The sequence below is a fragment of the Carlito syrichta genome, unplaced genomic scaffold, assembly GCF_000164805.1.
Source record: "Carlito syrichta isolate Samal-C Ts95f unplaced genomic scaffold, Tarsius_syrichta-2.0.1 Scaffold312570, whole genome shotgun sequence".
NCBI classification, from domain to species: Eukaryota; Metazoa; Chordata; class Mammalia; order Primates; family Tarsiidae; genus Carlito; species Carlito syrichta.
In genome coordinates, this window is record NW_007256666.1 from 19,787 (window position 1) to 29,679 (window position 9,893).

Here is a 9,893-nt window from a genome sequence, read left to right on the forward strand (position 1 = left end):
ATTTATTTATGTAAATCCAAGTGTCCCTCTGTTCTCACTTCCTTCTACTTGAAAAACTTTAATTTCTCATAGTACAAGTCTACTAGCATAATGTTTTTTTCAGCACTTATTGTCTAAAAACTTTTAATTTAATTTAATTTTTGAAACTTTTTTTCTGGGTATAGAATTCTAGAGTGTCTAATTTTTTTTATGCATTATCTACTGGCTTGCATGATTTATGAGACTTTTTAATAGTAATTCTTATTCTTGTTCCTCTTGGTGTTTTTTTTTTTTCTTTGTGGAAAATTCTTATCTTTGTTTTTCCAATATTTTGTGTATCTTTTGTCTTCCGATGCTTTTACAATTGTTTTCTTTTGACATTAATTTTTATTCATTTGGTTATGATGTGCTTCTGTGTGGGTTTCTATTACATATCGATTTCATCAAATTTGGGGACATGTAGTCATTATTTCTTCAAATATTTCTCTGTTACTTCCTTCTTTTTTCTGGGATAATTGATACTGTTTTATATGCCATTGAGGCAATGCTCTTCTTTTTTTTTTTGTCTTTTTGCTTCGGTTTGTATAAATTTCATTTCTCTATGTTCAAATTTGATTCTATTTTCTTCTGTAATTTCTAATTTTCTTTTTTTTAATTTTTAAATTCAGGTATTTTAACTTTTAATTTTTAGGTGTTCCATAGGTTCTTTGACATATTTTTCCTTTATCAAATGTTGAATTTTGCATAACTGTAAAAGTTATTTTAACAACCTTATGTGCTAGTTCTATTACCTCTGTCATTTCTGATCATGTTTTTAATAATTTATCTTTCTGTTGGTTGTGAAATACATTTACCTGATTCTTGGTATGTCTAGCAATATCTCAATATTGCAAATGTTACATTGTTAAGTGTCCAGATTGTTTTATTTTCCTTTAAAGAACACTGAGCTTTGAACTGCCAGAAAGTTAAAGTATGGGTGGATTAGCATGATCCTTATGTGGTGTGTTTTTAAGCTTTTCTTGGGAGGGTCTAAAACTAAAGTAAACCTTCATTTTAGGATAGTTTGGTCTCATTTTGAAGTATAAAATTTCTGAAAAATTCACTAATTACTTTGAGGAATCTGAGGGCTCTCAACTCTGGTATGTAGGAACTTCATCTCTTGACTTACTGTGAGCTTCGAGTCTTGTTTAGCTTATTGTTCTACATTCCATATTTTTTTTATTATTGTAGAAGTTCACCCTTTGAGGACCTTTATGTGGATTTCTAGAACTCATTTTCTGCATTGCTTTCTCTTTTTCAGAGTTCTTTCACAATCTCTGATGCCTCGATGAGGCATCAGAACCTTGATCTCTAGCTCTTTGTTTTTTCTTCTTTGTCTTTCCTTTCCTGCACTCATGATTCAAAAACCAGGTAGAGAGCCAGGAAAATTATAGAACTAACTTTATTTTCCTTCTCTCAGACATATTTCAGCATTTCTGGTTATCTAAAGTAATTCAATTGAATACAGTTTTTCAATCTATTTTGGCAGATTTTATAGTTGTTTATGAAGACTTTTTGTATTGCATCATGGCCAGGAATGGAAGGAAGCCCCATACTTCCCATATGTATTTTAAATTTTCATAGAGTATACTATGATTGAGCATGTTCACAAGACACTTTGAATTTTCAACTTTCTGGATCTGATATGAAATACTAAATTTTGTATTTCTGTCATGCTAAACAGCTAAGCCACAGTCTTTATCTTTTCCAAAGCCATCGAGAAATTTTATCCTTAGAAGAGAATTAAGGAGAGTTAATCCTTATATGGTGTTTGAATAACTTTCCACAAAATTTTTCTGTTTTGTTAGCAATTTATATTTGAAGACCTTGCAATGGTATGAAGCTCAGTCTTCCTAAAGGATTCTCATCCCTTGGTATGACAGCTCTATCACAAAGTGTCTTCTTAAATTGACCGAAATTATTTCTTTTTGTATTTTCTAATGTCTGGTCCTTATGCTAGCCACTGGAATTAGCCAGAATATAAATTTTGCTCTAATCATTCACATTTGATTTACTTCCAAATTAGATTTGAAATAGTCTATGCAGAATCATGCATGAGTACAGCTTTTAAGATCCCCTAGGCATTCTCTAGTCCAAATTAAGCATTCCTGGTTGCTCAATTACTTTTCATATAACAGGACTTAGTGTATTCTAGACACCTTGACTCCTCTTTTTTAGCCACACCCTGTAGAAATTGTCAATGTCTCCATTTGTTTAACTGCCATGCATGTTACTCACAGTCAACAAATATTCATATAGTAAGCTCTCTGCAAACAACAAGCTTTCTACTCCAAATTAAATGTGTTCTTTGTCACTATCCTAGATTAGGATGCATGTAGTACTTATTCCAGTTGGCTTTAAAAAAGCATCAGCTCTACCATCTCCAGGTTCCCAAGACTCTTGGATGTGTTAACAGTAAAATGGGGAGGGTATACAAGAAGGAGTATTACACAGTCATATAGAAGAACAAAATCATGGACTCTGTAGCAAATTGGATGGAACCAGAGACCATCATACTAAGTAAACTATCACAGAAACAAATATCTGAATATTGCATGTTCTCGCTCCCAAGTGGGTCTTGAACACTTGTCACATTAGCACAAGGAAAAATCAGCAGTTACTGGGTACTGTTAGGGGAGGGAGGGAGAGAGGAGGGTAGGAACACTGGACAACACAAAGGATACTTGGTTCATTACCGGAGAAGTGTGGATCAGTTAGAAGTCCAAGTTTACCTGCATGCAGCCTACTTTTGTAGTCAATACTAATTTGTACCCTAAATTTTTATAATAAAATAAAATTTAAAAACTAAAAATAAAATGGAAAGGGAGTGAGAAATATTATTCATATTGGATAAATTCGGTGAAATCCTAATATAGTCATGTCACAGATGGGAATTGCTCTTGCTATGTCATAAAATACCAGTTAATGTGCATGACTGAGTTTTAGTGGATCCCTTTACACTCCTTGAAGCAAGTAATGGGATTTTATTGCGTATCTAGAGACAACCTGATGTGTAGTTACTAAATTAGCACCCAGGCTGTGTGACATGTGTTTGAGTAGAATAAAGCAGTCTCAGATGATGACATCTCTGATCTGTGTGTTCTCTTCAAATCCCATTTCTAAAAAAGCCTAGAGTCCCATTACACTTTTTGTGTGTTTTTGTCTTCTCTCTCTCCTTTCTACAAACTCTCTGAAAAACCTCTATATTCAAAGTCCTGAAATTTTTCTTTTAATTATTTTATATTCTATAAAAATATTTTATCTTCTCTAAGTTCTTTTTCCCTGAGGACTCTTTTTGTTTTTGTTTCTGCTGTGTTGTCTTTTAATGGTGCAGAATGATTTGCTTACTGACTTGGGGGAAAGATAAACGGTAGAGTAAAATGTCATGCTCTCAAGCAAAAATTATAGTGGGCCACTATCAAAACACCAGAATAACAAGTGTTCACAAAAATGTAGATAAATTACAAGCCTTGTGTGCTTATATAAAATGGTGCGGCCATTATGGAAAACAATATGAAGATTTCCCAAAAAAAATAAAAATAAAAACAGAATTATCATATGATCTGACAATCTCATTTTTGGTGATATAGATATAGATACAGAAACAGATACAGATATAGATATAGATAGATATACACACACACACAAGAACTGAAAAAAACAGGGTTTCAAACAGATATGTGAACACCCATTAATGAGAACTGAGTAGTGTCCCCCCAAAATTCAAAGCCTTAACCTCCAATATGATAGTATTTGGAGATAAGACCTTTGGAGATAGGTTTAGATGAGGTCACAAGAGTGGGGCCCTTATGATAGTATTAGTGTTCTTATAAGAAAACACACCAGAAAATTTTCTCTTTCTGTCTCTCTGATCCTCTCTCTCTCTCTTTCTCTCTCTTACACACACACACCCAACACACACACACAAATTCTCTCTCTCTCTTTCTCTCTGTCTCTCTCCCTTTGTCACTATCTCTCTGTCTTTCTCTGTCATTTAAGGATATAATAAGAGGGTTAGAGCCCTTACTAAAATCTGACCATTCTGGCATGCTGAACTTGAACTTCCAAAATACAGAACTGTAAAAAAATTAATTGGGGGCAGGCAAGGAACACAACATCAATAATGGTATCTGATCTCAAACTAGGCTAAGTGGGAACAAAAGGGAAGTCAAAACTTAATCTGTTCTATGTTCACTTGTACTCCACATCTTTAAAATTATATATATATATATATACATATATATGTATATATATATACATATATATGTGTGTGTGTATATATATATATACATACACACACACACACACACACACACACACAAATATGGAGAGAGAGAGAGAGAGAGAGAGGAAATAAATCTCGGTTTATGTCACCCAGTCTACAATATTTTGTTATGGCAGCCCGAGCTGACTGATATACACTCTTATTCCAGCATTATTTTTAATAGCCCAGAGGTGTAAGCAGCATAAATATAAATCGATGGATAAAGAAAATGTGGTCTATGCATACAAGTATTATCCAGCCTTAAAAAGAAGGAAATTTTATCAAAAGCTACAATATGAACAAAACTTAAGGACATTATGCTAAGTGAAAAAAGCAAGTCACAAAAAGACTTTTAAAAACAAAATTTTAGAAACAAAAAATTAGAATGCTGATTGCCAGAATTGGGAAAGGGAGAATAGGGGAGTTGTTCAATTGATACAGAGTTTCAGTTTTATAAGACAAAAAAAGATCTGTTGTACAATAATGTGCATGTAATTAAAACTACTACACCATACACTTTAAATGGTTAAGATGGTAAATCTTATGTAATGTGCTTTTTACTACAATGAAAAAAATGCAATGGATGCATATAATAAATGCAGTTGAAACACTAAGCAAAAATGAAGGTCTTTCCTTAACTAATACAATATGTTTTAATTCTTTTGATGACAGTGTTAGATATTCCCAACATTGGCTATGTCTTAAATCCAAACTTTTTTCAGAGTTCTGTTGAGTGGCAGGCAGAGGGGAAAAAAAGAAGGAGTTAGATTAACCATGATAGGGGCTCTAAAAATGAGGCTATAATTAAGCCATCAGATAGAGGTAGCTAGGACTACAGGACCAAAAGTGAAGCTCTATTATTGCCATGACAGTAACCAGTGATTTGGAAGTTTTTACATTGGATTAAAATCAACATCTTGACTTGAACTTGGAAGTTGACCAAGAGCCAGTATAAATTAAAAAGTTAACGTTCTTGACTGGAAGTCTACCAACTGGCTCCAGAAGAAGCTACACATTAAAATCAGGCAAAAAAAAAAAAAAAAAAAAAAATACTGCCATTGCTGGGCCACTGCCAGGTCATGTAGCCATTACCTTGTTAAGCTATGGCCAGGCCATGTTTCCTGGTTTTGGCTCTCTACCCTACCTTGGGGAGATGATTCTCCTCTTTCTCTCTCTAATTTACTTTCTAAATAAACTATATTTTCTAATCTAAAAAAGAATGCCTCCATGTCATTCACAAAGCAAGTGGTGCCTTGTGAGGTCAATACTGCTGTGGCAAACCTAAAGGTCTCACATGCATACATACATGTTATGCAGTCATTTGAGAGGTCATCTATTTCTCTCTCTGTAGTTAGAACACCTGATTGTCATTTTAAGGAATTACCAATCCTAGTCAAAGCGGTTGGGATAGTGCTCTTCACTTGCATCAATCCTGTGTTTGGTTCTGAGTGGAGTATGTACTAGTAGACATGTTTAGGTATTTTATTTGTTTGTTTTTATGAAAGTGAAACTCTGAGTGTATTCTTAGAAAGATGTATTTTTTCTTTTGTATTAAATCCATATTCCCCCAAACACACACATATGAGAAGAATTCAATTTTTTCAGACATCTCTGTATCTAAGTACACTTGTAAGTGTTTCATTGAGATTTTCTAGGTTTTATTTTTGTTTGTTTGCTTGTTTGGGGTTTCTTTAATTTTTATTATAAAAATGTGGGGTACATTTCAGGGTTAGGTATATAAACATTGATCATGCAGGTACCATTGTAGATGAAGTATGCTCCTCCCTCACCTAGCAGTTTCTGTCAATTGCCAACCCCCACCCCCGACAGTTTCCCACTACTGCCAAACAATTTTTTATAGCATTATAATTGTTCAAAGTCCGTTTAGAGTGAGAATATATGGAACTCTGTTCTTTGCTTCTGGGATAAATCATTGATTATGATCGACTCCAAATGCATCCAAGTTGCTACAAAGTCCATATATTTGTCCTTCTTTATGGCTGCATAATATTCCATCATGTATATGTACCACATTTTGTTTTATCCAGTCCAGTTTCGCTGGGCAACATGGTTGGTTCCATGTTTTTGCTATCGTGAAAAGTGCTACAACAAACATACATGTGCAGGTATCTTTTTTGTAGAATGATTTGAGTTCCACCGAGTATATTCCCAATAGAAGAATTGCTGGGTCATATGGAAGGTCAATTTCTAGTCCTTTCAGGAATTGCCACACTGTCTTCTAAAGAGGATGTACTAGTTTGCATTCCCACCAGCAGTGTAGAAGTGTTCCTTTTTATCCACATCCTCGCCAGCATCTGTTGTAGTTTGTTTTATTAATGATGGCCATTCTTACAGGGGTTAGGTGGTATCTCAATGTGGTTTTGATTTGCATTTCTCTGATGATGAGTGAGGCTGAGCACTTTTTCATGTGTCTGTTGGCTGCCTGGATATCTTCTTTTGAGACACGTCTATTCATGTTTTTGGCCCACTTTTTAAAGGGGATGTTTGTTTTTTTCCTTTTGGTATGTTTGAGTTCTTTGTAGATCCTAGATGTTAGACCTTTGTCGGATAAACAGTTGTCAAATATTTTTTCCCATTCTGTGGCTGTCTCCCTGCTCTCTTGATAGTTTCTTTTGATTTGCAGAAGTTCATTAATTTGATAAGGTCCCACTTGCCTATTTTATTTCCTAAGGTATTGGCCTTTAGGATTCTGAATAGGAATTGGTTCCCAGTTCCAATTTCCATAAGGGTGTCTCCTGTGTTTTCTAAGATTCTTTTTTTTTTTTTTTTTGAGTTGGAGTCTCACTCTGTCATCCAGACTGGAGTGCAGTGGCCGCTCCCGGCCACCGCAGCCTCGGCCTGCTGGGCTCCAGCTATCCTTCCGCCTCAGCCTTCCGAGTAGCCAGAATTACAGGCATGCGCCACCACACCCAGCTGATTTTTTGATTTATTGTAGAGATGAGGTCTCACTGCCCAGGCGGGTCTCAAACCCGCGGGCTCAGGCAATTCACTCACCTCAGCCTCCCAAAGGCACGGGATTACAGGCTGAGCCACCGAGCCCGGCTCTCTAAGATTCTTATAGTTTGAGGTTTTACATTTAGGTCTTTTATCCATTTAGAGTTAATTTTTGTGTATGGTAGGGGTCCTGTTTCAGTCTTCTGAATGTGGTCAGCCAGTTTTCCCAGCACCGTTTACTGAATAGGTTTTCCTCTCCCCAGTGGTTGTTGTTGGAGGCTTTGTCAAAGATGAGTTGGTTGAGGAATTGAGGCTTTGGTTCTGGAATCTCTATCCTGTTCCATTGGTCTATGTACCTGTTCTTGTACCAATACCAGGCTGTTTTGATTACTGTAGCCTTATGGTAAAGTTTGAAGTCTGGACGTGTGATACCTCCTGCTTTGTTTCTCTTGCTAAGGATTGTTTTGACTATTCGTGGTAGTTTATGTTTCCATATGAATTTCTGTATTGTCATTCCAGGTGTGAGAAGAATGATGTTGGTAACTTAATGGGCATTGCGTTAAATGTGTAGACTGCCTTTGGTAGGATGGACATCTTAACAATGTTGATTCTTCCTATCCATGAGCATGGAATATTTTTCCATTTGTTTGTGTCTTCTTTGATTTCTTTAAGCAGTGTTGTAATTTTCATTGTAAAGGTCTTTCACTTCTCTGGTTAGGAAGATGCCAAGGTATTTAGTTTTTTTGGTGGCTATTGTAAATGGGATTGTGCTTTTTATTTGGATCTCTGCCTGCTTGTTGTTGGTGTAAAGGAATGCAATTGCCTTTGCACATTTATTTTGTACCCTGAGACTTTGCCACAGTCCATTATCAGTGCAAGAAGTTTTTTTGACAGATTTTCTTGGATTTCCAGGTATAGGATTATATAATCAGCAACGAGGGATAATTTGACTTCCTCTTTTCATATTTGGGTACCCCTGATTTCTTTCTCTTGTGTAATTGCCTGAGCTAGGACTTCCAAAACAATATTGAACAAGAGGAATGAGAGTGGGCAGCCTTGTCTTGTTCCAGTGTTCAGGGGAAATGATTTTAGTTTCTGACAGTCTGTTAGCTGTGGATTTGTCATAGATGGCAGTTGCTATATTGAGGTATATTCCTTTTATATCTAGGTGTTTGAGGGTTTTTATTAAGAAAGGATGCTGAATTTTATCAAAAGCTTTTTCTGCATCTAATGATATAATCATGTGGTTCTTGTTTTTACAACCTGTTGATGTATTTAATTACATTTATGGTCTTCAAATGTTGAACCAGGCTTGCATCCTGGGGATGAAACCTACTTAGTCATGGTGAATGGTTTTTGAGATGTGTTTTTGGATCCGATTTGCCAGAATTTTGTTGTGATTTTTGCATCTATGTTCATGAGGGGTATTGGCCTGTAGTTCTCTTTCTTTGTTGGATCTTTACCCAGTTTGTGTATCAGTGTAATATTAGCTTTATAAAATGATTTGGGGAGAATTTCATCTTTCTTGATTGCCTGGAATACTTTCAATAGGATTGGTTTCAGCTCCTCCTTGTATGTTTTGGAGAATTCTGCTGGAAAGTCATTCGGTCCAGGGCTTTTTTTGTAGGTAGTTTTCGTATGACAGAGTCAATTTCCTGGGTTGTGATTGGTCTATTTAGTGTTTAAATGTCTCTTGTTTTAACCTGGGGAAGTTGTGTGATGTCAGAGAGTCCTCTGGTTCATTTAGGTTATCAAGTTTGTTTCCACATAGGTGTACATACTAATCTCTGATAATCTTTTGCATTTCCTTGGGGTCAGTTGTGATTTGATCTTTTGTATTTCTGATTGTGTCTATTAGGGTTTTTTCTCTCTTTTTCTTGCTCATTCTGGCTAGGGTCCCTTCATTCTTCTTAATTCTGTCAAAGAAGGTTTTCTGTTTTGTTGATGTTTTCTATGATATTTTTGTCCTCTATGTCCCAAATTTGGACTCTTATTTTTGTGATTTGGATTTTTCTGCTAAAGTTGGGTTTTTGGTGGTCTTCACTTTCCAGCTCCCTTAGGTGATTTGTTAGGCTCTCTACTTGTGATCTTTCCATTTTCTTGATTGCTTGTAGAGATATAAATTCCCCTTTTAGAGCTAATTTCATGGCATCCCAGAGGTTTTTGTAAGATGTTTCTTCATTTTCATTTGTTTCCAGGAATCTTTCAATTTCTTCTTTGATTTCAGTATTGACCCAGTCATTGTTCAACATCATGCTGTTTAGTGTCCATGTCTTCATGGGCTTTGGGGAAATTTTGCTGGTTTTGCTATTTAATTTTAGTCCGCTGTGGTCTGAGAATGTGCATGGCAGGATTTCAACCTTATGGAATTTGTTTATGTTTGATTTATGGCCAAGGATGTGATTGATCTTGGAGTATATTCCATGTGGTGATGAGAAGAATGTATATTCTGTGGTTGTTGAGTGGAATAATCTGCAGGTATCTATTAAGTCCATTTGGTCAAGTGTCAAGTTTAGGTTCTGGATCTTCTTGTTGATCTTTTGCCTCAATGATCTATCTAGAGCTGTCATTGGGATATTCAATCCCCTGCTATAATAGTGTTAGAGTAAATATCTTTTTTATTTTATTTAGTAGTTATTTTATAAATGTTGATCCT